At 42.3% G+C, this 26548-nt stretch overlaps 1 long non-coding RNA gene across 1 annotated transcript in view; it reads right to left on the reverse strand.

Annotated features, from left to right (window-relative positions):
* Nucleotides 1–24164, reverse strand: part of LOC118398281 (uncharacterized) — a 63989-nt gene extending 39825 nt beyond the window's left edge. The window contains exon 1 of the long non-coding RNA XR_004828593.2: nucleotides 23928–24164. This is a non-coding gene — a long non-coding RNA (uncharacterized LOC118398281). The remainder of the gene's footprint in view (nucleotides 1–23927) is intronic.
* Between the last annotated feature and the right edge of the window lie 2384 nt (nucleotides 24165–26548).

The raw sequence follows: 26548 nt of genomic DNA on the forward strand, positions 1-26548 counted from the left end.
TGTTCACTCAATGCACTATGGGTTTGTGCGGGACAAGCTACTCCATCAGAACGTGTTATCGGACAGCTCGATATACCTACTTACATTTTGGAAGCGAATCGATTGCATTTAGTTAAAAGGTGAAGACATAATAGTAAATAATAAAGAGCAGAATAAATAAATAGAATAAAAGCAGATTAAATAAGAATGTAATTGAAAATTGTACACCCAATGCCCCTTTAAGCGCTAGCATTGATTCACCAAATATGTTGTTGTCTTCTCACACTATTTAAACTCCACAATATAATAAACAGCGTGAACCTGTTAGCCTATATTGCAAGCAAATAATCTGCACATCGTGTCAGTACTAAACGCCTTACATATTTTGTTATCTCTGTGCATCCTTATCAATTGCTTATCTATATTCAAAAACAGCACAAGTTGTTTTCTGCGAACCTGCACATCACCATCTTCTCTCTTTTGCAGAACCAATGTGAGGGGTTATAGCTGGAGAAACGGTGTTGCAGTAGTCGAGTGTGTTCACATTGCCCTACAAAAGGGAACCCGACCACGGAATTTGAGCGAGTACGAATGGTCTGAGCTACAAACTATTAAAAGCTGTCTATGAAAAAAAAGCTCGCGTTTTCCTCTGTGACGCTCACAAGCTATACAAGAGCCGTCAGAATGTAAGGGGTTCTTCTACATAGAGGATCATAGGAAATCCAAGGACATAGTGTCTGTAGCACTATAATAAGCTTACGATGTTTGCTGTCACAAACTCCACACAGTTGTCACTGATTAGTTGGATATTAATTTCCCACTGAGCAAACCATTTCTGTACTTCATATAAATCCTGTTTTTGACAGCTTTTTGCTTTGGCTGACCTGTCTTTCTTTTTGACATTTGAATACAGCTGTTTATGTCGAATTGTGTTGTGTTCTACTTGTAGCCCTGGTCTTCCAGAGGCTAAATATGAGTGTTGGACATGCAAATAAATGAAAGTCAGATAAATGATAAGTGGGTTCTTGGGACTGATAGGGTTAATGGACATGCAGTGAAAGATCAGCAGGGAAATGTCCCTTTAAGACTATATCTCCCCCCCCCCCCCCCCACCCACCCCCCCTACACACACACACACACACACACACACACACAACGGCTTTAGAAACACCAAACACACCAACACGTTTTTTTCCTGCAGATGTATTCAGGATCAATTTCACGTTCTGCGGTGACACACATTCTAACGTGATCGCCTCCCCGGGTGCTATCTCTATGCACAATATGTAAATGCATACCCATTTTAAGACACCATGTGGCATAAGCACTTATGGTGTTGTGTTTCTTTAGAATTTTGGAAATAGCTTGAGGGTTAGTGACTTAGTAGTAGTACAGTGACTTGACTTTCATCCCTCAAAGATCCTTTAGTCTAATACGATGTACTGTGGGGCCATCTGGTGGTAAACAGGAAAAAGGAATTTCCACATTGGGGGCAGACAGAAAGTGTGGTAAAACTGCTACGATTATAGATCAGTGTCAGAACAGATTATGTTTATGACTGACTGTTCATGGACTGCAGTTAGCAGCCAAATGAATGTGAAGCTGAATGACGCTGTACATTATACTGTCATCTGGCTGCTATGTTGCGTGTTTATCTGAGGAGTCAGCCAAGGTCAGGTTAAGTATTAATTGAAGTGCAACATATCTTTCCATTCAGTTTTGAGTTCCATGGGGACTTTCCTGTCTCCAGTTAAATCTTCCTAATGCAGGATATGACATGACTTCTAGTGGGCATCAAGTGTGACACAGACTCTCTCTCACACACACACACACTCACGCACGCGCGCACACGCACACGCACACGCACACACACACACGCACACGCGCGCACACACACGCACACACATACGTGCTCTGACATGTGAGTAACTTGTGGAACTGTTTCACAGTATCTGGCTTGTCTCCAGTTTTCTACTAGGGTAAAGAGCAGGGCCCTGTGGACTCCCGCTACTCAGTGGACAGAAAATTGAAGGCAGGCACAGTGACAACCCTCTATCATCCCCACTACCCTAGAGGACAAAGGACCAGGCGGACACAGCCCATTCCGTTCTGCACTACCTCAGCACCAGTGGACCCTCTCTGTTCTGTCCTAAGACCATAAGGAGGAACGGGGGACAGCCCTTGCCTTCCCCTTCTAGCCATGGCCCAAAGAAAACTTGATCAACTACAGAAGACTGTAGGCAGGCAGAAAGAAAATAGACTGTTCCTCTCCCTCCCAACCCCAATGGACGGAAGCTTCCTTTCTCGCTATAGTACTACACCAAAAATACAGAAGACCATAGGCAGGCCAGGCAGACTCAGCCCTCTCCCCACCTTTCCCCTCCCTATTTCTACCTTATAGGACCATGAGCAGACTGACAATGCCCTCTCCCAGAGGACCATATGCAGCCACAGACCGACCTGTTCGCCTCCCTACTACCCCAGGCCCACTGGACAGAGGCAGAGGACCATATACAGCCACAGACCGACCCATTCGCCTCCCTACTACCCCAGGCCCACTGGACAGAGGCAGAGGACCATATGCAGCCACAGACCGACCTGTTTCGCCTCCCTACTACCCCAGGCCCACTGGACAGAGGCAGAGGACCATATGCAGCCACAGACCGACCCATTCGCCTCCCTGCTACCCCAGGCCCACTGGACAGAGGCAGAGGACCATATGCAGCCACAGTTATCCCCCAGCCCTGTGTCCCCTCCCTCCCCTTTCAGAAAGCCGGGGGCGATGAGTGACGGGACCTCCTCCAGACAGCATGTCTGGACCCACACTCCCTTGTCACAGCTCTTAGGGGCCCATGCGCCGTAAACGCAGCTCACACACAAACACAGAGCCCAGTCACCATTTTACTGCTCTTTAACAGTTTTTCAAGTTTTGGCCCCTTTCAAAGAGACCAGGAGTTGACAAATTCATGAAGCCTAGTGATTTTAGTAACTAGGCCAAAGTTTGTCTTTGAGCATATTGAACCTGACTGTATTGTTTTAGCCAAGTGACATGTGTTCAGTGAAAGACCATAGTAAATTACAGTAGATGGGGGCCAAAGTGAACTGACCTTTGTTGGTGTTAAGTTAGGGATGTAGTTAAACTGTGCCTACAACAGGTGGCAGTCACGAGCCAGGCAAGTGTAACTATAGAGGCCCTCAGTGGTGAAATTAAATAGGTTCTACGTTTCCTTTTTAACCTGAATCACTACAAAAAAACACGAACTAGATTTGTAACATTTAACATGTGGACTTACTTCTACTGAAAAATAGAATTAGCAATACAGATGATCCTATCTCTGATGAATCAATCTATGTACATGATGAATCATACACAAGTTATATACTGAGTGTACAAAACATTTCCACGACATTGACTAATCAGGTGAATCCATGTGAAAGCTATGATCCCTTATTGATGTCCCCTGTTAAATCCACTTCAATCAGTGTAGATGAAGTGGAGGAGACAGGTTAATAAAGGAGGATTTTTAAACCTTGAGACAATTGAGACGTGTGTGTGTGACCATGGTGCTTGCCTACGGAGCTGTGAGGGGAACGGCACCTCAGTACCTCCAGGCTCTGATCAGTCCCTACACCCAAACAAGGGCACTGCGTTCATCCACCTCTGGCCTGCTCGCCTCCCTACCACTGAGGAAGTACAGTTCCCGCTCAGCCCAGTCAAAACTGTTCGCTGCTCTGGCTCCCCAATGGTGGAACACACTCCCTCACGACGCCAGGACAGCGGAGTCAATCACCACCTTCCGGAGACACCTGAAACCCCACCTCTTTAAGGAATACCTAGGATAGGATAAAGTAATCCCCCTCCTTAAAAGATTTAGATGCACTATTGTAAAGTGGCTGTTCCACTGGATGTCATAAGGTGAATGCACCAATTTGTAAGTCGCTCTGGATAAGAGCGTCTGCTAAATGACTTAAATGTAAATGTAAATGTGTGTGTGTGTGTGTGTGTGTGTGTGTGTGTGTGTGTGTGTGTGTGTGTGTGTGTGTGTGTGTGTGTGTGTGTGTGTGTCATTCAGAGGGTGAATTGGCAAAACAAAAGATTCCCCCCTTAAAAAAAAAAAAAAGATTTAGATGCAAGTGGCTGTTCCACTGGATGTCACAAGGTGTATGCACCAATTTGTAAGTCGCTCTAGATAAGAGCGTCTGCTAAATGACTTAAATGTAAATGTAAATGTAAGGGCCTTTGAACAGGGTATGGACACCGGTTTGTGTTTGTCAATAACTGCAAGTCTGCTAGCTTTCCCACACTCAACAGTTTCCTCTGTGTATCAAGAATGGTCCACCACCCAAATGACATCCAGCCATTGGTAGAAAATGGGTCATTGCAGGCTGATGGTGCGGGGTGTGATTTCATGGCACACCTTGGTTCCCTTGATAAAAGTGGAGCAACGTTTGCATGCCACAGGATATCTGAACATCATTACCAATCAGGTGCATCCCTTCATGGCAGCAGTGTATCCATCTGCAGGATAATGCCCCATGCCACAAGGCTAGGATTATCCAGGAATGGTTCCAAGAACATTACAGTAAATTCAGCTTACTGCAGTGGCCTGCCCAGTCACCAGATCTCAATCCAATTGAGCATCTGTGGGATGAGATGGAGTGAACTATTTAGAGTAGAGGTCCACTCCCAGCCAACTTGACACAACTGTAGGAAGCATTGGAGTCAACATGGGCCAGCGTCCCTGTGGAACCCTTTGACGCCTTGTGGAGTCCATGCCCCGACGAATCGAGGCTGTTCTGAAAGCAAAAGGGGGTGCAACTCTGTATTAGGAAGGTGTTCCTAATGTTTTGTACACTCAGTCTGCATTTATTACTGGAAAGCTTCAAACCCCATGTTCATCACAATGAAGTTACTCTCTGAGTGGAGGTAAAATATCTCAAACTATCTGTTGGGTTGACTGAGATTAATTCTTGCCTTGTGTTGGGCTCCCACTCGTTGGAATATATTCCACAGCTTCTATAAATCAATATATCAGAGCCTTGTCTCAGAATGTTACATTCTATCCCAGCCTTATTCCCAGCGCAACAATCCATTACACTCCAATCCCAGATTTCCTACAGTATACCGGCGTTCCACAGCCATTCCCAGAATGACCACGGAGGATGGAGAGAGCACATGGCATAAGGATGATTTATCAGAGTTCAATTTTTACAGTTTCTTATTCTGTAGGTGGGCCAGGGTGAGGAAGAGGGGTTGTAACCCAAGTCATGTAAAACACAATTGGAATCAGCAGGTCTTTGTGAAATTGGCAAAGTTTTCTCTACTCACATTATTGTTTTTGTGGCCTCTTCTTTGATTTGGATTAGTCATCAAATAAAACAGAATATTTATTCAGCTGATTCAACAATATTGGTTTAACACTATCTACTGCAATACATCATATAAAGACTTACGGATATGGAGTTAATTCTAGCAAATACTCATCTATCAACAATTATAGCACAGACGACAAGACATATTAGAAGTCCTCACCTTCCGAGAATTCCATCATCTTCTTGCAGATCGTTGACTATTGTTCTCTGCTAGCTTTGATCAACTTCACCGGCACTTCAGTGCAGATAGCACACAGCCTTGACCGATAACCCACTACCCCACCCTATAGGTGCAGTGGCTTTTGCCCCTCTTTAAAAACCAATCTACCCCCAGAGATGGTGGACAATAGCTGGACTACAAACGCTCCTTTGATCTTCCCCACAAAGCACTCCAGCGCAGTTAATTTAAGATTAGATACCCCCCCTCTACCTCTGACCCCATTCCAGTCGCGTGCCTGTGTGTGCCCTTAAAACAGCAGGTTTGAATTACCAGCCTGATGATGACTCCAGCAGTGCTGCAGTGCTTGTAACCTTTCCTCAGCCCAAACACTGTAGCTGAGATAAAGAGAGGTCGTCTGGACCGTTGCATCAGGAGCTGACATGGAAGACACACACACTCACACTCACACATACCACCTTCCTGAATAATCTGTAATCTCATGAGAAACCAGTGTTTAGTAAACAGAAAGAGATACACTTAGTCAGTCCTCAGACACTCCCCATCAGGATTTGACCCGATTTGTACTGTTGAGGGACCAATGTCCCTAAGTCCACAGGAAAGGTTTTGAGTCTTATTTATGGCAAGACTAAATCAATTCAGGAGTAAAAACGTGTCTAACAAAATCGCATAATAAATTACATGGACTCATTCCGTGTTCAACAATAGTGGTTAACATGATTTTTTAATAACTACCCCACACATACAATTATCTGTAAGGTCCCTCAATCAAGTAGTGAATTTCAAGCACAGATTAAACCATAAAGACCAGGGAGGTTTTTCAATGCCTCGCAAAGAAGGGCACCAATTGGTAGATGTGTAAATATCCCTTTGGGCATGGTAAAGTTATTATTTAGGCTTTGGATGGTGTATCAATGCACCCAGTCACTACGAAGATACAGGCGTCCTTCCTAACCTAGTTGCCGGAGAGGAAGGAAACCTGTCAAGAATTTTACCATGAGGCGGATGTTGACTTTAAAACAGTTACAGAGTTGAACGGGCATGATATGAGAAAACTGAGGATGGATCAACAACATTGTTGTTACTCTACAAAACGAACCTAAATGACAGAGTGAAAAGAAGGAAGGTTGTACAGAATATATATATTCCAAAACATGCATCATGTTTGCAAAAAGGCACTTAAATAATACTGCTAAAAAGGTGGCAAAGAAATTAACTTTAAGTCCTGAATACCAAGTTATTTTTGAGGCAAATTCAACACATCACTGAGTACCACTCTCCATATTTTCAAGCATGGTGGTGGCTGCATCATGTTATTGGTATGCTTGTCATCAGCAAGGACTAGGGAATACAGCTAAGCACAGACAAATGTACCTTACAGCAGGATAATAACCTAAAACACAAGGCCAAGTCTACATTGGACTTGCTTACCAAGATGAATTGGAATGTTCCTGAGTGGCCTAGTTTACATTTTTAACTTAAATTGTCTTGAAAATCTATGGCATGACTTGAAAATGGCTGTCTAGCAATGATTAACAATCAACTTGACAGAGCTTGAAGAATTAAAAAAAATAATAAGTAAGGGATAAACGCAGTCGTTCTGTACATTACCTTGGAATTAGTGGACGACGCAGAATTAATTAGACACATTAATAAAGCCTATTAAGCTCGGTTGAATAATGGTTTATAAATGCACTTAACATTTTCATAAGACAAACTCTTATTCCATGTAAAAAAAGTATTTTGTCCTTGAAACATTTAATTGAAAGACTGTAGAATTCCATTCATTCCTATGGAGGGATTATCCTACTAGGCAGTGGTGTAAAGTACTTAACTAAAAAATACTTTAATGTACCACTTAAGTCGTTTTTGGGATATCTTTACTTTACTTTACTAATTCTATTTTTGACTACTTTTACTTCACTACATTCCTTAATATTGTACTTTTTCCTTGACACCCAAAAGTACTGGTTACATTTTGAATGCTTAGCAGGACAGGAAAATAGTCAAATTCACGCACTTATCAACCGAACATCCCTGGTCATCCCTACTGCCTCTGATCTGGCGGACTCACTAAACACACATGCTTCGTTTGTAGATTATGTCTGAATGTTGGAGTGTGCCAGTGGCTTTCTGTAAATAAATAAATAACAAATAAAATGGTGCTATCTGATTTGCTTAATATAAGGAATTTGAAACGATTCATACTTCTACTTTTGATACTTAAGTATATTTTAAACCAAATACTTTTATACTTTTACTCAAGTAGTATTTTACTGGGTGATTTTACTTGAGTTGTTTTCTATTAAGGTATCTTTACTTTTACTCAAGTATGATTGTTTGGTACTTTTCCCACCACTAATACTAGGTCGTGCCAATATGGCCTACCGGTGGTTTCAAAGCCTCTCAATGGCCAATATACAGCATCATTAATCCAGGGTTTATATATGTCATTGGATGCATCAGTGCAATTGGATATTTATCCAAGTAATTAAGGCTGGAATATGTAACTTTCTGGGTGACTTGACCAACTTCCCATAGAAATGTGAGTTATATATCTGTCATTGACATTGAAAGCAAGTCTAAGAAGCAGTAGATCTGTTCTATGTGCGCTATTTCTATGCTTCCTGTTCTTAAGGTTCGTTTTCACGTCTTTTACTTTCGGTTTTGTAAACCAGCTTCAAAAAGTTTAGAATACAATATTGTTTGTTATTGCACCATCTAACAGCGGTTTAGATGGTACAATGATTCTCTACATTACAATGATTCTCTACATAAACTGAAATTAGGTGAACTATTCCACATAGCGCACCTTTAAGGCATCATGTCAACATTTACCCATCTGTACTACATGCTCGAAATTACTACGGCTTTGAAAGGGCCCAAATTGGTTGACACTGACATTCTCATCAGTGTGCAAAATCTAGACATGGGAGATTGCTGCAAAAGAAACAAAGTGTTGTAGACAAGACACACACGTTAACACAGGAGACAGAAAGTAAGTTTTACATGCAATATGTATACATTCATTTTGCTGAACAAATTAACACAGGTAGTTAACTAGCTAGTTAGCATTTGCCAGCTAGCTAGCCTTGTGTTAGCTAGATAGCTACAGTTATTTAACTAGCCAACGTTTGTTTTTCTGGCATTTTTGTTAGAGCTACAAACTTACAAACTAACTTTAGCTAGCTAGTTAATGTTAGTTACCATCTACAGAAAACACTTTCCATGCAATCTGTTGTGTTTTTTGGGGATTCGCAAGCTAGTTTTCTAACCCTGACCAGCTACTTAACTAAAGATGGCAAATAGTTATGTGTTAATAGTGTTAGCAAGCACTATTATTGCTAGCGGGATAACACAACAACTAGCTAAGTAGCATACCTAACATATAGAAATCATTATGATGATAACTAGTATAGGGTCATGAAAGTTGTCATAGCTACAATCTTCTTTAATACCACAAGGTTTCAGACTACAGGTTGGGGAAATGCTTACAACAAAGAAACAGATGAAGACAGAGACAGAGTTGATGATTTCCATTGTTACTTGTCATGTTAAAAAGGGAAGAAAAAGACGATCCAGAGTGCGCTCAGCTCTGGCCGTTCCTAAATACAGAGCTTTGTCAGATTGTGGTTGCTAAATTCAAAGTGTTTCGCTCTCGGAGCGTTCTGAGCGCACACTGGAAGCTTTGGCTGTATGAATACTCTGAAATTGGAGTAGATTTTTTGGAATTTAGGAATGCACCCCTAGACTACTACTCACCACCACTATAATAGTTAGGTTTATGTTATTGAGTAGGTCTATATCTTTGTTTCATCTTGTAATTTTCAAAGAAATGTAAGGTCTGTTACATGTTGCAATAAAGTTGACTAATGGAGAAGCTCACCTTTTGTTTGTAGGTATTTTGACTTGGTAATGAGTAGTAGGTAATTATATAGAAATAGCTCATAGGTAACTTTAAAGTTACACTTAACTCTACACAGGTAAATCCTGTGTTACAACTAGCGGCAATGCTTTTGTACGTATGCAGATATTATATGTACTTTGTCACGTACTAGTGTGTTTATTTTTTCACTTGTATGGTGCTTCCAGAAGGTTTGCAATTAGGGCCAGATTGTCAGGATGGGTAATGTGCTATGTAAGTACGCATTAATTACAAGTAAGTATTGACTAGCGTAATCCCATTTAACACCTAGTAATTACATTGTACTTAAACAGTTTTTACTTGTACTCTGTGGTGTACTTGTGTGTTTATCCTCCCACTTGAGGATGACACCCACTTTCTTACATTGTTAGCCCAAGTGTTATTATATACAGCTGGGAAGAACTATTGGATATAAAAGCGACGTCAATTTACCAACATTATGACTTTCCTGAAGCGAATCCTTTGTTCGGACCTGCACCCTGAACATGGGATCTCATCCCAGAGGCCGGCCAAAAACAACGCAGTCGCCGCAGGAGAGTCAGACAGAGTGGCCTACTGGTCAGACTTAGAAGGCAAAGCACACCATCCACCGCTTCCGAGCATATTACTCGCCAAGGTCCAAGCTCTAGACAACAAGGTGGACGAAATTAGGGCACAGGTTGCCTTCCAGAGAGTCATCTGAGATTGTAACATTCTCTGTTTCATGGAAACATGGCTCACTCTAGCTACAGCCACCCGGTTTCTTCACGTATCGTGCTGACAGAAACAAACATCTCTCTGGTAAGAAGAAGGATGGGGGTGTGTGCCTTTTGATTAACGACACATGGTGTAATCATAAGAACATACAGGAACTCAAGTCCTTTTGTTCACCTGATCTAGAATTCCTTACATTCAAATGCCGACCGCATTATCTAGCAAGAGAATTCTCTTCGATTATAGTCACAGCCGTGTATATCTAGCCCCCCTCAAGCAGATACCTCGACGGCCCTGAAAGAACTGCACTGGACTCTATGTAAACTGGAGACCATATATCCTAAGGCTGCATTTATTGTGGCTGGGGATTTTAACAAAGTTCATCTGAGTACAAGGCTTCCTAAATTCTATCAGAATATTGAACTTGCGACACGAGCTGGTAGCATTCTGGACCATTGCTACTCTAACTTCTGCAATGCATACAAAGCCCTCCTCTGCCCTCCCTTCAACAAATCTGACCATGACTCCCAACCAATAGACAGAAACTAAAACAGGAAACGCTCGTGCTCAGGTCTATCCAACTCTGGTCTGACCGATCGGATTCCACGCTTCAAGATTGCTTCAATCACGTGGACTAGGATATGTTCCGGGTAGCTTCAGACAATAACATTGACGTATACGCTGACTCGGTGAGCGAGTTCATTAGCAAGTGCATTGGTGATGTTGTACCTACTGTGACTATTAAAACCTTCTGTAACCAGAAACCATGGATTGATAGCAGCATTCGCGCAAAACTGAAAGCTCCGTTTTAATCATGGAAAAGCGACTGGAAACGTGACCAAATACAAACAGTGTAGCTATTCTCTCCGCAAGGCAATCAAACAAGCAAAGCGTCAGTATAGAGACAAAGTAGAGTTGCAATTCAATGGCTCAAAAACGAGACAAATGTGGCAGGGTCTACAGTCAATCACAGATTACAAAAAGAAAACCAGCCCCATCGCGGACATCGACATCTTGCTTCCAGACAAATTAAACAACTTCTTGGCTCCCTTTGACGACAATACAGTGCCTTCTGTCTGTACTGGGTCTGAAGTTCAAATGTATGCAGATGATACAGTGATATATGTGCATGCAAAGAGCAAACAACAAGCTGCACAAGAACTCACTACTGTAATGGTCCAGGTTACAAAATGGCTCAGTGACTCGTGTTTGCATCTCAATGTGAAAAAAACTGTTTGCATGTTCTTCACAAAGAGGGCAACAGATGCTACTGAGCCAGATATCTATGTGTCAGGGGAGAAGCTCCAGGTGGTATCCGATTTTAAGTACCTTGGCATCATACTTGATTCCAACCTCTCTTTTAAAAAGCATGTGAAAAAGGTAATTCAAATAACTAAATTCAACCTAGCTAATTTCCGATTTATACGAAATTGTTTGACTACAGAGGTAGAAAAACTGTACTTCAACTCTATGATACTCCCCCACTTAACATACTGCTTGACTAGTTGGGCCCAAGCTTGCTGTACAACATTAAAACCTATTCAGTCTGTCTACAAACAGGCTCTCAAAGTGCTTGATAGGAAGCCCAATAGCCATCATCATTGTCACATCCTTAGAAAGCATGAGCTCTTGAGTTGGGAAAATCTTGTGCGATACACCGACGCATGTCTTGTATTCAAGATCCTTAATGGCCTGGCTCCCCCTCCACTCAATATTTTTGTTAAACAGAAAACCCAGACATATGGCAGCAGATCCACAAGGTCTGCCATGAGAGGTGACTGTATAGTTCCCCTAAGGAAAAGCACCTTTAGTAAATCTGCATTCTCTGTGAGAGCTTCCCATGTCTGGAATACACTGCCATCAGACACACATAAAGAATGAAGACATGGCTAAAGGTCAATCAGATTTGTGAACATGGTCCCTAGCTGTGTGTTGCCGCTTTCCATGTTGTCTGTTGTCTGTAGCTTGTGAGGTGTGGAAACACTTTGTTGCTTTTATGAATTTTGTCTTGCTGCTTTTTGTTCTATGTTGCTCTGTCTGTATGCTATGTCTTGCTTGTCCTATGTTGCTATGTCTTGCTTGTTCTATGTTGCTATTGTCTATATTGTAATTGTTTTTAATAACCTGCCCAGGGACTGTGGTTGAAAATTAGCCGGCTGGCTAAAACCGGCACTTTTACTGAAACGTTGATTAATGTGCACTGTCCCTGTAAAAATAAAAAATAAACTCAAACTCAAACATACTGACACAGCCCGCTAGGAAAGCCTGTGGGCTCTCCTTCTCCGTGGCCAACATGAGTAAAACATTTAAACGTGTTGACCCAGACGGCATCCCTAGCCGCATCCTCAGAGCATGCGCATACCAGCTGGCTGGTGTGTTTACGGACATATTGTTCTGTCCCCAAGAAAGCTAAGGTAACTGAACTAAATTACTTCTGTCATCATGAAGTGCTTTGAGAGACTAGTCAAGGATCATATCACCTCCACCCTACCTGATACCTTAGACCCACTCCAATTTGCTTGCCACCCCAATAGGGCCATAGAAGATGCAATTACTATCACACTGCACACTGCCCTTTCCCATCTGGACAAGAAGAATACCTATGTAAGAATGCTATTCATTGACTACAGCTCAGCATTTAACACAATAGTACCCTTCAAACTCACCAAACTTGCCCTGGGTTTTGACCCCACCCTATGCAACTGGGTCCTGGAAATTCTGACGGGCCGCCCCCATGTGGTGAAGGTAGGAAACAACAACATCTCCATCCTGCTGATCCTCAACACTGGGGCCCCACAAGGGTGCGTTCGAAGCCCTCTTCTGTAATCCCTGTTCACCCATGATTGTGTGGCTATGCATGCCTACAACTCAATCATCTAGTTTGCAGAGGACACTACTGTGGTAGGCTTGATTACCAACAACTACGAGACAGCCTACAGGGAGGAGGTGAGGGCCCTTAGAGTGTGGTATCAGGAAAATAACCTCTCACTCAACGTCAACAAAACAAATCAGATGAATTCAGGAAACAGCAGAGCGAGCATCCCCCCATCCACATCAAAGGGACAGTAGTGGAGAAGGTGGAAAGTATTAAGTTCCTCGTGTACACCTCATGGACAAACTGAAATGGTCCACCCACACAGACAGAGTGGAGAAGATGCAACAGTGCCTCGTCAACCTGAGGAGGCTGAAGAAATTTGGCTTGTTACCTTAAACACTCACAAACTTTTACAGATGCCCAATCGAGAGCATCCTGTCGGGATGTTTCACTGCCTGGTACGGCAACTGCTCCGCCCATAACCGCAAGGCTCTCCAGAGGGTAGTGCGGTCTGCACAACGCATCATCGGGGGCCAAGTAAATTCAGTAAAAATAGAAAGGGCCCCTCACTGTCATCTGCGTTTATTTTCAGCAAACTTAACATGTGTAAATATTTGTATGAACATAATAAGATTCAACAACTGAGACATAAACTGAACAAGTTCCACAGACATGTGACTAACAGAAATTGAATAATGTGTCCCTGAACAAAGGGGAGGGGTCAAAATCAAAAGTAACAGTCAGTATCTGGTGTGGCCACCAGCTATATGAATTACTGCAGTGCATCTCCTCCACATGGACTGCACCAGATTTGCCAGTTCTTGCTTTGAGATGACCCCACTCTTCCACCAGTGCACCTGCAAGTTCCCGAACATTTCTGGGGGGAACGGCCTCCAATCAAACAGGTCCCAGACGTGCTCAATGGGATTGAGATTCGGGCTCTTCACTGGCCATGGCAGAACTGACATTCCTGTCTTGCAGGAAATCACACACAGAATGAGCAGTATGACTGGTGGCATTGTCATGCTGGAGGGTCATGTCAGGATGAACCTGCAGGAAGGGTATCACATGAGGGAGGAGAATGTCTTCCCTGTAACGCACAGATTACCTGCAATGACAACAAGCTCAGTCCGATGATGCTGTGACACACCGCCCCAGACCTTGACGGACCCTCCATCTCCAAATCGGTCCCGCTCCAGAGTACAGGCCCCAGTGTAGCGCTCATTCCTTCGACAATAAACGAGAATTCGACCATCACCCCTGGTGAGACAATACTCTTGAGTGAAGAGCACTTTTTGCCAGTCCTGTCTGGTCCAATGAAGGTGGGTTTGTGCCCATAGGCAACGTTGTTTCCGGTGATGTCTGCTGAGGACCTGCCTTACAACAGGCCTACAAGCCCTCAGTCCAGCCCCTCACAGGCTATTGGGGACAGTCTGAACACTGATGGAGGGATTGTGCGTTCCTGGTGTAACTTGGGCAGTTTTTGTTACATTTGTGTGTATAAGATAGTCTTTGTGAATTTGTTAGATTACTTGTTAGATATTACTGCACTGTCGGAACTAGAAGCACAAGCATTTCGCTACACTCGCATTAACATCTGGTAACCATGTGTATGTGACCAATAACATGTGATTTGATTTGATTTGACTTGGTTTGACTTGAGGATGACACCCGTATGGTCGACCCCAGACAGTGAGGTTGACCTACATCTTATCTGTTTCTGTGAATTCAACCAAGTTATCCCAGATGGTCCACTTTTTGGGGGCAAGTGGTAGCAACAACATTGAGAGGAAATTTTGAAGTGTGCTTTTGCAGGAAGATAATTAGAGCCCATGTAATCTCGGAACATCCAGCGTCTCTCTCCACAACCGATTACAACCTTGTGATCGTTATTACTGAATCAGATGCTGCTGAGTAAGAAATAAAACACTGAAATTGGTGAATTTAATGGAAACTTGCCCATTTGTAACAAGCATGGTGACAAGCACTTGTTGTTACACCTCTGTAATTACAGACTGCAATTACCACCAGTTACATGTTATTACAGTGTAACTATGAGTTATTACAATTAACTACAACGCTTGTTAGTGTTATTATACATGTAATTACACGGTGATATGGACCCCTTAAAATAAAGTGTTTTAGATAAAAATGCATATATGCCTTGCCTCTTAGCTTTTATTTGACACCCAATTTGAAATGCTCCTATGAACTTCACATGTTGGTGCTCATGGGTCCTTTGACATGGAATGGATCTAAAACGGAAAATATATAACATGCAAAATATGATTATTCAAAAGCCCTCAGCCTCAAACCTGAATCCCTTGAAGTAGATTTTAGAATTACCCTCATGCCTAGTTGAGCCTCAAGCTTGAGTATCAAGCTCTGCACAATCTAAAATATGACCAACCCATTTGTTTTTCTACAAAACAAATCAACAACAATCCTCAATTTTCGAGGATACACCTAACATCACAGCACATCACATTACATTGAGAAGACGAGGAAAGATAGACGCTTAATAACTAAAGAGGAATGTATTCTGGGTGTATGTTGTCAGAGCAAAGACCAGAGAGGCATTCCTTCACATAGGGGTTAACAACAGACCAAACAAAGTCTTCTACAGTCAACCATCCTTTATCAGGCGCTTTCGCCGGCATTCTTTACATGTGTTGCCACATAAATGGAACCCTGCAGGCTTCAAGTGGTGGCAGAGCCCCTGCGTGATGAACCGGTGAACCCCTCTATCTGCCTGCATATTCCTGTCAATTGGCTGAGTGGGAGCTAAGTCCTTAGTATGGCATGGCCATGAAGGGCTGGTGTGGATAGTATAGGTCTCCCCTCAGCTAGCTGCGCGAGTGAAAGGCATAATTAGAGAGGGTGGTGATAACTGCAGCTATGGGGCAATGGGAGAATGGGAGAGTCATGAGGCTGTACAGCTGAGCTAATGGATAAAGTGCTACTGATGGCTGTGTGTACATTCACACATTCAAACCTACTTTTATGGATTAGTCATATACACATAATACTCACTTCTAAGCATAAACACACACTACACTGCCCACTACACTGCCCACCGCACACATACGCAGCACAGGAATTAATTACCAAGGAGATAGTGGACCCTAATTTTCCCTAAAAATTCTCTCTGGATATGAGCTCAAAGGGGGACCATACATAACCCAGCGATAGTGTTTGGTAATATGCTCCAAGGCTCTTTCAAGGCTCTTGCTTGTGCATTGTTTGAGAGGGCTAAATGTGAGTACAGAGGTGAAAATGGATGAGATTTCTGCTGCCTCAGTTCAACAGCCAATGCTGAGAGAAAGGTTGTTGAAGTTTATTTCCAGCTGAATGATTGATGTGGCTTCATTCAGGCATATTCATTCACTCACCTTTCAAAGGCTGTTTATAAATCACTTAAAGGGAAGGGAAACCTTTCATTTCCTCACCAAATTATCATCAATTTCCATCCAAGTCTAACCAAAACACTGTTGTGTCATTAGGAACTCTTTTCAACACGGGCATGCTGAGCTAAAAAAATAAATAAACTACCGAACGTCCATAAATAACAAATAACACCTAACGTTTCTTGTTCGTCAAATCTGGAACCCATTTTTTTGCATTTTCAGGTAACAACTTGAGTAGCACATTAATGTTGTAGCACAATGACTCCATTCATTAACTGGGCCTGAAATACCATTTCACAGCAGATGCCATCTTTCCACCTGCACGCAGGACATCGAGTCGAGCCACAGCAATAATACGCATTCCATTTTTTTGGGCAGCTTTCATCCATAAATGGCTCAGGTATGTATATTTAAGGCTGGACAAAAACAAATACAATAGTCAAATGAAGCAGCAGTTGGTCTGAATCACGAAATTGAGGTCAGATTTATTAAGTCGCTCAAGGGACCTTGCGTCGGTTTTCAGAGGAATCGTGTTTTTCATACCTGATATATATATATATCTATATATATATATATATATATCTATATATATATATATATATATATATATATATATATATATACACTCCGTCCTGGCAATGCTATGGCAAACCATCGCAATTAGTGAGAAGATATTTCGTAAAATGTTGATAATTGATCGTTTTCATGACTCCTCCTCATATTAGAGATGTCAAAAAGACAGTTGTGTGCAGAGCGAGGCCAACCCAAACACGCCATTACCCAGGCGGACCCTGGGTAATGTCTGATGACCTCGGCTCTCGGAGCGTGTCCAACGAATTGACCCTAATACACTGCAGCTGCGAAGGCCATTGCATAATTACAGATAAATGAAGACATCATATATCCTGGATATCCTGGACAGTGATACCCGAGGTCTGTTAGCATAAAGTCCCACCTTAATTGGTATAAATTGCTAATTGAGATGTGTTTTGAAAAGGGATGACGCCCACAGTTGCCCAGCACAGTATTGCCTGTGAGTTTTGCAATAACCAAGGACCAATGTGAACAATCCCATGGGCATAATTCAAACTGATGAGGAACTGGAGGAGGAATGGCACGTCTGGGTGATATAAGGCATTAAATCCGGACTGTATCAATATTTAGAGTTCTTTAACACGCGAGTCGGGATTACATTGGTTGGGCCTTGCATCCGGTTGTTCCCACTTCCAACCTTTTTGTAAAAGGTTTCATGTGCTGGTTTACTGTACATGTATGCAGCTGTCAAGTGGTTAAAAATAGAGGGTGTAAGAGAAAGAGCCGGTGCCAAAATGAAAAAGGACCTCACGCAGGCCTCTCATCCAACACCTTTCAGCAGATATGAGACACTCACAATTAATCGAGCAGTTCGTCCATAAAGGAATTAACCTGTGACAGGAAAGGCCAGCTAGGTCACCCTAGATACAAGTAAGTATTTGACGTTGGGAGATGACGTGGAAACCTGCCACTAGGAGCAGCAGTGAGCACTGTTACCTTTAAGTATGTTTCGGTTTAGCTCGGGCATTGTGGATAAGGATGGTGGATGGCTGTAGGCATCTGCCTCTCATGCCAAAGGTTGCAAGTTGAAATCCAACAATAGAAAGTTGTTTTTGACATTTTTGTTTTAAGCCTATCCCAAACCTTACCCTTACCTTAACCTTTCAGAGTGAATGTCTAACCTTAAGATTTTGGAGTTAATGGCTGAACTTAACCCTTACAAATTCAGAGTTAATGCCTAAACCTAACCTTAAACACTTCTAAATGTGACATTTGGAACAACTTTGAAATTTGACGTTTGAGAAACATGGAAGAACGTCTAATTCTGACGTGAGACTGTGAGAGCTAGTTGGGTAAGGCGGTGTGTGTCTAATCTCGACACACCTCTGTGACACCAGGCTTCAAAGTGGGACTCTTCAACAGTATGGGTGAGCCCTCTCTGGTCTATCCCTTCGTCATTCGATGTATCTTATCCAACACACACACTCACGCACAAGCATACGTGCACAAAGGCACACACACATACACAAACACACACACACACACACACACACACACACACACACACACACACACACACACACACACACACACACACACACACACACACACACACACACACACACACACACACACACACACACACACACACACACACACACACACATGCATATTGACAATCTACAGTACAGGCATGCACACACACAATCTAGTGGCTCCTAAATGAGCTATCTTTTAGCTTACACAGCAGAGCACATTCTAACAAAAAAAATTGTGCTATCTAGAACCTAAAAGTGTTCTTCGGCTGTCCCCATAGGATATCTATTTGAAGAACCCTTTTTGCTTCCAGGTAGAACCCTTTTGGGTTCCATGTAGAACCCTTTCTACATAGGGTTCTGCATGGAACCCAAAAGGGTTCTGCCTGGAACCAGAAAGGGTTATCCTATGGGGACAGCTGAAGAACCCTTTTGGAACCTTTTTTCTCCAAATGTACGTTACACTGCTGATGCTGTACTTTGACAAACATTTTCTCTATAAACATTAATCCACCTAAAAGATTACCTCACGCTGTGATCAAACTGGATGATACTGTACAACAGCCAGAAGAGCTGTATATAGAGCCACTAACATTGTATATCCTTACCAAACCAAGGCGCCAAATAGCTGGCTGAGACATCACTGGGTCACAGTTCAGTGTTTCCAGGCAGAAGTTGGATTTCAGTGGGGTGTTTATCTCGTTGTAGAGGGTGAAAGGAAAGCTGTGGTGATATCACAAGAGGGTGTTAGCCACAATGCTAATGCGGGCTAATACACACACAGGCCTAAAGCAGTCTTAGAAAGCCTTCCATGTGATCCTCTGGCAAATACATTGCCATAGACACAACACAGATATGAGTGGTACCTATATCAATAAATCCATTACTATAGTATTTCAACATGTCATTTAGATGATATATTAAATGTACAGGTAACTGACAAAATAAAAATGAACACCAAAATAAAGTGTTTTAATAGGGCAGAGTGCCACCTCAAGCTGTCAGAACAGCTTCAATGCACCTTGGCATAGAGTCTGAAACGCTATTGGAGGGTTGCAACACCATTATTCTGTGAGAAATTCCCTAATTTAGTGTTTTGTTGATGGTGGTGGAAAACCCGTTCCAGAACACTCCCAGAAGTGTTCAATTGGGTTGAGATCTTGTGACTAAGACACACACACATACACACCATTTAAACCCCCTATGCTAATTTGAGACCCATCTTTCGAGGTCAATGAAATTTCTTCTACTAGCCATGGTAGCAAAAATAATAGGCAACTGGGCATTTTTAGACATGACCTTAAGCATGATGGTATCTTTTAATTGCTTCATTAAATCAGGAACCACACCTGTGTGGAATCACCTGCTTTCAAAATACTTTATATCCCTCATTTACTCAAGTGTTTCCTTTATTTGGTCAGTTACCTGTTTGTCAACGTAAATAACTAATGTCTTCGGCGTCATCAACTCCTCTATCTAAAAAGTGAAGAGAGAGATGTTAGTGTTTGTGAAGTAGCACTCAGCTGGGGCTTCAGTACTCATCCTACTGTTTTTTAGTTAACAACTGCCATCCTACGACCCGTTGCCAAATGGGGGGAGAGCAGAGTAGCTAACGAGAAAAATAAGGCAAATTTATTAATGCTCATTGGCCCCTCTTCAACATGTGCACACACACACATGAATGCACAAATGTGCGGACACACACACATATGTAACAGTATAACTTTAGACTGTCCCCTCGCCCATACCCGGGCGCGAACCAGGGACCCTCTGCACACATCAACAACAGTCACCCACGAAGCATCGTTACCCATCGCTCCACAAAAGCCACGGCCCTTGCAGAGCAAGGGGAACTACTACTTAAAGGTCTCAGAGCAAGTGACGTCACCGATTGAAACGCTATTTAACGCGCACCGCTAACTCAGCTAGCCGTTTCACATCCGTTACACGTACAAATTACAGCCCCCGAGCTCTGCTACTGAGAATAAACGTTGGTGCCCAACTCTCCGATGAGCTCAGCCTCTCTGTCTCCTTAATCTGCTGGGGCTTACAGAAACCATCACAAGTCTGGTTTATAGGAACATCTTGTTTGCATTCTCTCAACCAGATACATAAACTGACATGCTCTGCCAATGTAACTGACTCCTGAGCAGCGATGCTGTTTGTTTGTTAGCGACGGTGATGGTACTGTTTTGACGTGAGAAGAAAAGGAGCCGCCGTACCCAGGACCATTTATAGTAGAGACATTATACTGTACAAACACAGTATTCTTTTTGTAATGAACATCTGAACTTAATTCAATCAAAATGAGGAGTGGGGTAATATTTCTGTTAATAGAATAGTTTGGTGTTTAATTTCTCCTGATCACCATTTCGTGGAGAACCACCTGGTGCACACGCTTCCTTTCTTTTCCTTCCCTTCTTGCATGATGGAGGCCTCAGGGGCAGAGTTACTGTCTTGACTGGTCTTTTTCTCGTTCTCCTGTACATTATCACTACTGCCCGCCTCTCCCCTACGCCTCTGCTCCTCCATCACGCCATTCCTCCTCTCTCACTTTTTCCTCCACCTTCCGCCACTCCGTTCCTCTCCCTCAACTATGACAGACGAAATAAGAAAAAAATCCAGAAAATCACATTGTAGGATTTTTTTTTCAATTATTTGCAAATTATGGTGGAAAATAAGTATTTGGTCACCTACAAACAAGCAAGATTTCTGGCTCTCACAGACCTGTAACTTCTTCTTTAAGAGGCTCCTCTGTCCTCCACTCGTTACATGTATTAATGGCACCTGTTTGAACTTGTTATCAGTATAAAAGACACCGGTCCACAACCTCAAACAGTCACACTCCAAACTCCACTATGGCCAAGACCAAAGAGCTGTCAAAGGACACCAGAAACAAAATTGTAGACCTGCATCAGGCTGGGAAGACTGAATCTGCAATAGGTAAGCAGCTTGGTTTGAAGAAATCAACTGTGGGAGCAATTATTAGGAAATGGAAGACATACAAGACCACTGATAATCTCCCTCGATCTGGGGCTCCATGCAAGATCTCACCCCGTGGGTGAAATATCACTGCTCTAGAGGAGATCTGCATGGAAGAATGGGCCAAAATACCAGCAACAGTGTGTGAAAACCTTGTGAAGACTTACAGAAAATGTTTGACCTCTGTCATTGCCAACAAAGGGTATATATAATAAAGTATTGAGACAAACTTTTATTATTGACCAAATACTTATTTTCCACCATAATTTGCAAATAAATTCATTAAAAATCCTACAATGTGATTTTCTGGATTTTTTTTTCTCATTTTGTCTGTCATAGTTGAAGTGTACCTATGATGAAAATTACAGGCCTCTCTCATCTTTTTACGGAGAACTTGCACAATTGGTGGCTGACTAAATACTTTTTTGCCCCACTGTATGTGCCCTCGGTTCCCTCTGTCCTTGTCGGTTATTGTTCCCATGTCCGTTGTTTACGACTTCTGCCACCTGCCTCTTTTCTGCAGCCCCGTGTTTTTGCATACCTGTTTGTTTTGGGTGTATTAAAAACCCCTATCGTGTATTCCTGCGCCTCTCTCCAAAATCCTTCATACCAGTGTGACAGGCGTGACACCAGGTGTAGCAAGCAAATACATTCTACCTCTGTGAAAGAACTCTAAAGGATTTGAATTACAACCATATATTTAGAACTTAGTATTAGATTTAGCTTTCTATTTCCGTTCAAATATGAATACAGTGTTTCCATTGCTCAGCCTGACTTACTATTCTTGGCTTACTTGGCACACTTTGCGTACTTCACTAAATAACACACACACACACACACACACACACGCACGCACGCACGCACGCACGCACGCACGCACGCACGCACGCACGCACACACACACACACACACACACACACACACACACACACACACACACACACACACACACACACACACACACACACACCTGGCTGTGCTGTTCCATTTCTCTCTCACACCCTCACAGCTGGTAATCTTGTTGTCAGGGTTATTATTAGGGCTTGTGGCCCTTGGCTGGCCTTTTTATATATTGGTGCTGCTTTCATCAGCCCTATCCTCCCTATTGCTCTTTATCTGTTTGCCCTTAACCTTTCCCCCCATGGCTCCGTTGGCCAATGTTACGCTACTGGAGTATAAAGAATGTTCATAAACGTTTGAATCTAAGGTCTCATAGATCTAGGTCCCCAATGTGCTAATCGCGGCCCGATATTGCACTATAACTGTTATTTTACAGATCTGTTACATGTACCTTGCGTTAACCTGAAGGGTTTATTTTTTATTTTTTGATCTCTTTAGATATTCATGTTGGAGTACAGACAGTCCTACATCAATGATTCAATATTGTTCTTCTGCATGTGGCAATCGCTAGTTATTTGTGGCATGAAGAGGAAAATGCCCGTGTGCAAGAAAATGCCAGTGTGCACAGCATGGAAGATATGTGATACTACATCCATACGGTTAAACTGGGTTATTGGTTGGACCTGGTGCCTAAACACAAGCAACTACATAAAATACATGAAAAGTACAGTAATCAAATAACCAGTGGAGGGAGTTTAAAATACATGTTCAATGAAAATACAATTCTTAGATTTTCACCTCTCTCTGTCACCTACATTCTTAACCTTCCACTTGTGTCCTTAAGTCATTTGTACAGATAGATTTCACCTCGCACAATACTAACAAAGCACGCCAATTTCCCACTAATGAACGTGGATTCATAATGCAAGACCTGGAATCTGAGATGTGGAAGGCTTTCCTTTTCTTTTGCCACATATTTCGGTTTGGGCTCTTTCCAATCGCTTATTATGAGGATAGTCCATCGTTGTAAATACACATTTCTTCTTAATTGACTTGCCTATAGTTAAATAAATGTTGAATAAAAAAAAAGAAGAAATTGAAAAAATAACCATGTTCTCAATACAATGGTCAAATGCCAAATTTAGTGATCAGACAACAAAGTAGAAGCCTAAATTATTGACAGCCTCGATAAAGATAAGTAATAACGACTGTATAAAATAAATAATTAAAATACTGAGCTATATTGTATACTCAAATAAATGGGGAAATTATATTATGAAATACTAATAAAATAGCTCAGAGAAAGAGATTTTTTTTTTAACAAGTAATATTTACAAGTAAAAAATAATTTCGAACCACACTGTACGTCTCCACGTCAGGCCCCTCCTGGGCGAGCAAGATGCCGAATTCCTCCGAAGCTACGCGTAGGGTTTGAGTCGGCCATTTAGACCCTTTTAGATAGCGCTGACAGTTTGTTTCTGACCTGGATTTATGTCTATTTAGTGTTGTAATCCCCTCAAGAGCACTTTAATACTGTAATCAAGAACATATCACTATGGCGGGAAGGACGAGGGTAAAAATACGGTTGATTTATCATCTCCTGTGATGTCCCTTATGTGGCCAAAGAAAGTGTCAGCTTATTCTCAGAGTCTGTCGACCCGCCTACCTGTCACGCCGCCTGCTGAGTTCAGCACATGTCATATGGGGACCTCGGTGGAGCCACTCTCTCATACAGTCAGGTGTGACTCTTGCCTTCACCCATTGTCCTCCTCTTCAGGGCTAACGGGGAAAGTGGCAGTGACAGACGAACCCGGACTCTGGTCCAGAGGAGCTCATCGTTCTGGGCCGTTCTCCATGTGTTGAGAGCTAACTTGGCAACGGGCTCACAGCATATGAAGGTGCTTAGCACAAGACCTCTCCCACTCTCCCTCACCATGGCAGGACAGGAAGAAAAAAGAGCTAGCATGTTAAGAGCATCAGGAGTTGGATGAAGTGTTGAAAGGCTGGCGAGTGTCCAACGGAGTATGAAATGCTCAATATGGTGGGATGTTATAGACAAGCTATAGATGATATACAAGTTTTCGTTTTGCGCACATCTGCTGTTCATTATATTCAAATAGGGCAATAGTATCTCTTTGGCATGAAAAAGTATATCTGACACAAAATAGTACCTCTGGCACGATCGCATCTTCTGAAAGACTTGTCTTGTGCTGTGTGGTTGGATAATTAATGATTGAAATTAAGATATGGACCTAGATCAGTAAACCACACGCTTCTGCACAATGTTTCATCAAATATAATATTTTCAACAGCTTGTGATGGGTTCACAAAATGTTCTTGGTTCATATTGTTTGTAACAGGGTTTTATTTTAACACAAACTTGGCACAGAGTGAGCTTCAACATTACCTTCGACCTTCTCAATGCTGGCCCCTTGCCTCACGAGCCATGGACCTTCAGTATCATTTTTGACATTCCAGGAGAATTGGAGTGTTACCTTCACATCGAATATATCTATGTGTTTTTAAACCCAACTCAAGCTTGGAAGTGATGAAATGAAAAACTTTGTAGTAACGACCTTTCAACCCTTTTATGAACATTGTATTTTGGGAGGCATTACCTGTGGCTCCAAAGGCCATAACTTTCAGCACAGCAACTTCCATTGCTACTCAAAAACAAACAAGGAAGTTGGAGGTTTAAGATTACCCCTTGTTGCAGTTATTGTATCAACTGTTTTCAGAACATTGACACCCCAGACGGTTGTGTGGTTATTGAAAACAAAATGGCTGCCATGTTCCATTATGGTAAGTCATGTTCCATGGCAACAATGTATTTTAGTAAAAGTTTCAATACACCGTTTACATTTCCTTCAAAGGCACCACAACACCACCTTTACACCTAGGAGAAGACCATTGCCGACATGGAGACATATGTTTGTGACGGTAACACACATGGCCAGATTCTGGTTTTGGCTGACTATGAAATCCTTGCTGTTCACTTTATTTATCATAATTTGTTTGCTTGCCCACAACCTGAGGTACGGCATGTCAAAGCCTTGAACAAGAAAAAAAATGCAGAAACATTGTCCACAAAATCACACTCAGTCTCTGGCTGCATTTCTAATATTTTCCTCTCAATCATATTATTTCCATCTGAAACCGATTGACGTATTTCACATCAAGTTTGCTGGCTTCTAATCACGTCTTTGATAAGGAAGTCTGATAAAGTCACGATGAAAGTACACAGTGAATTGAAATGGTCTGCTCGGAACGTTTTTGGACTTACTTATTACCACAACTCACCTCCATCGTCAGTATTCACAAATCCACACAACCATATGCTGCCTACTGCTTTACCACTTCACCTAAACAGGATCTTGAATTTGACTTCACATGGGAATAAAATGCCAGTTGTAACATGCTACTGAATGTTATTATTGGATAGCTGTCTTCATTTATAAGATCATTGTAACAGACTGATTACAACAACCCAGGGTAATTACTCATAAAGAGCATATTGTTGGAATCCACACTTCTGGCTTTGTCAAATGTTTTCCATGTTAAGTACACATGGGCTTCACTCAGTACAGAGCGTCGGGTGGCTGTCACTCAGACACGGTTGAACGAGCAGAGAATGTGCGCTAGCCGTGCCCGCCGTCTGCCCATCTGTGAAAACGGGGAAACGACACTGCATGACCGGTCCCCAGTTCTGTAAACTGTTAAAAAACTAGGATCAACAAACAGAACCACCACAGTCAGCAAGCTGGTCAAACTCTGGGTCAGAAAGGTTGCACACCATGTGCTGGTGCTTTCGGCTCCCCTTTATGGAATTTAGTTCTAGTATTTTTCTACGAGCTAATAGTGACTTCAGTGCATGACAAGTACATAGACATACACTCAAAGAACCACTGAAGCCCGCACACGCCTATCCTGAGGCACGGAGAGAGAGGGAGCTCCATTGATTGTGTTTATCGTTGGCCTCCTGACCCACACAACAAAGTGACGTGATGTAAACCATTGGACCACTTCTGGTTTTATTTGATGTGACAGTCTCACAGTAAACATATACTTAGCGTGACCAAGCTTATTCTTGTCCTCCACTTTCCACCCTAAAGACTTGACATGAAATTGATGAGTGCAAATTAGCAACCACGTAAACAGAAATGACATAGATCAAAGTCAATAATAAATGTGCGTCGATGGTGAAATTAGGGTATTCATTTTTAGATAGTATGTGAAGAATCTAACACCCCGAAATGGCCTTTTTTTCCACGTACTAAAGTTACTTCA

This window comes from Oncorhynchus keta, chromosome 19 (assembly GCF_023373465.1).
Source record: "Oncorhynchus keta strain PuntledgeMale-10-30-2019 chromosome 19, Oket_V2, whole genome shotgun sequence".
NCBI classification, from domain to species: Eukaryota; Metazoa; Chordata; class Actinopteri; order Salmoniformes; family Salmonidae; genus Oncorhynchus; species Oncorhynchus keta.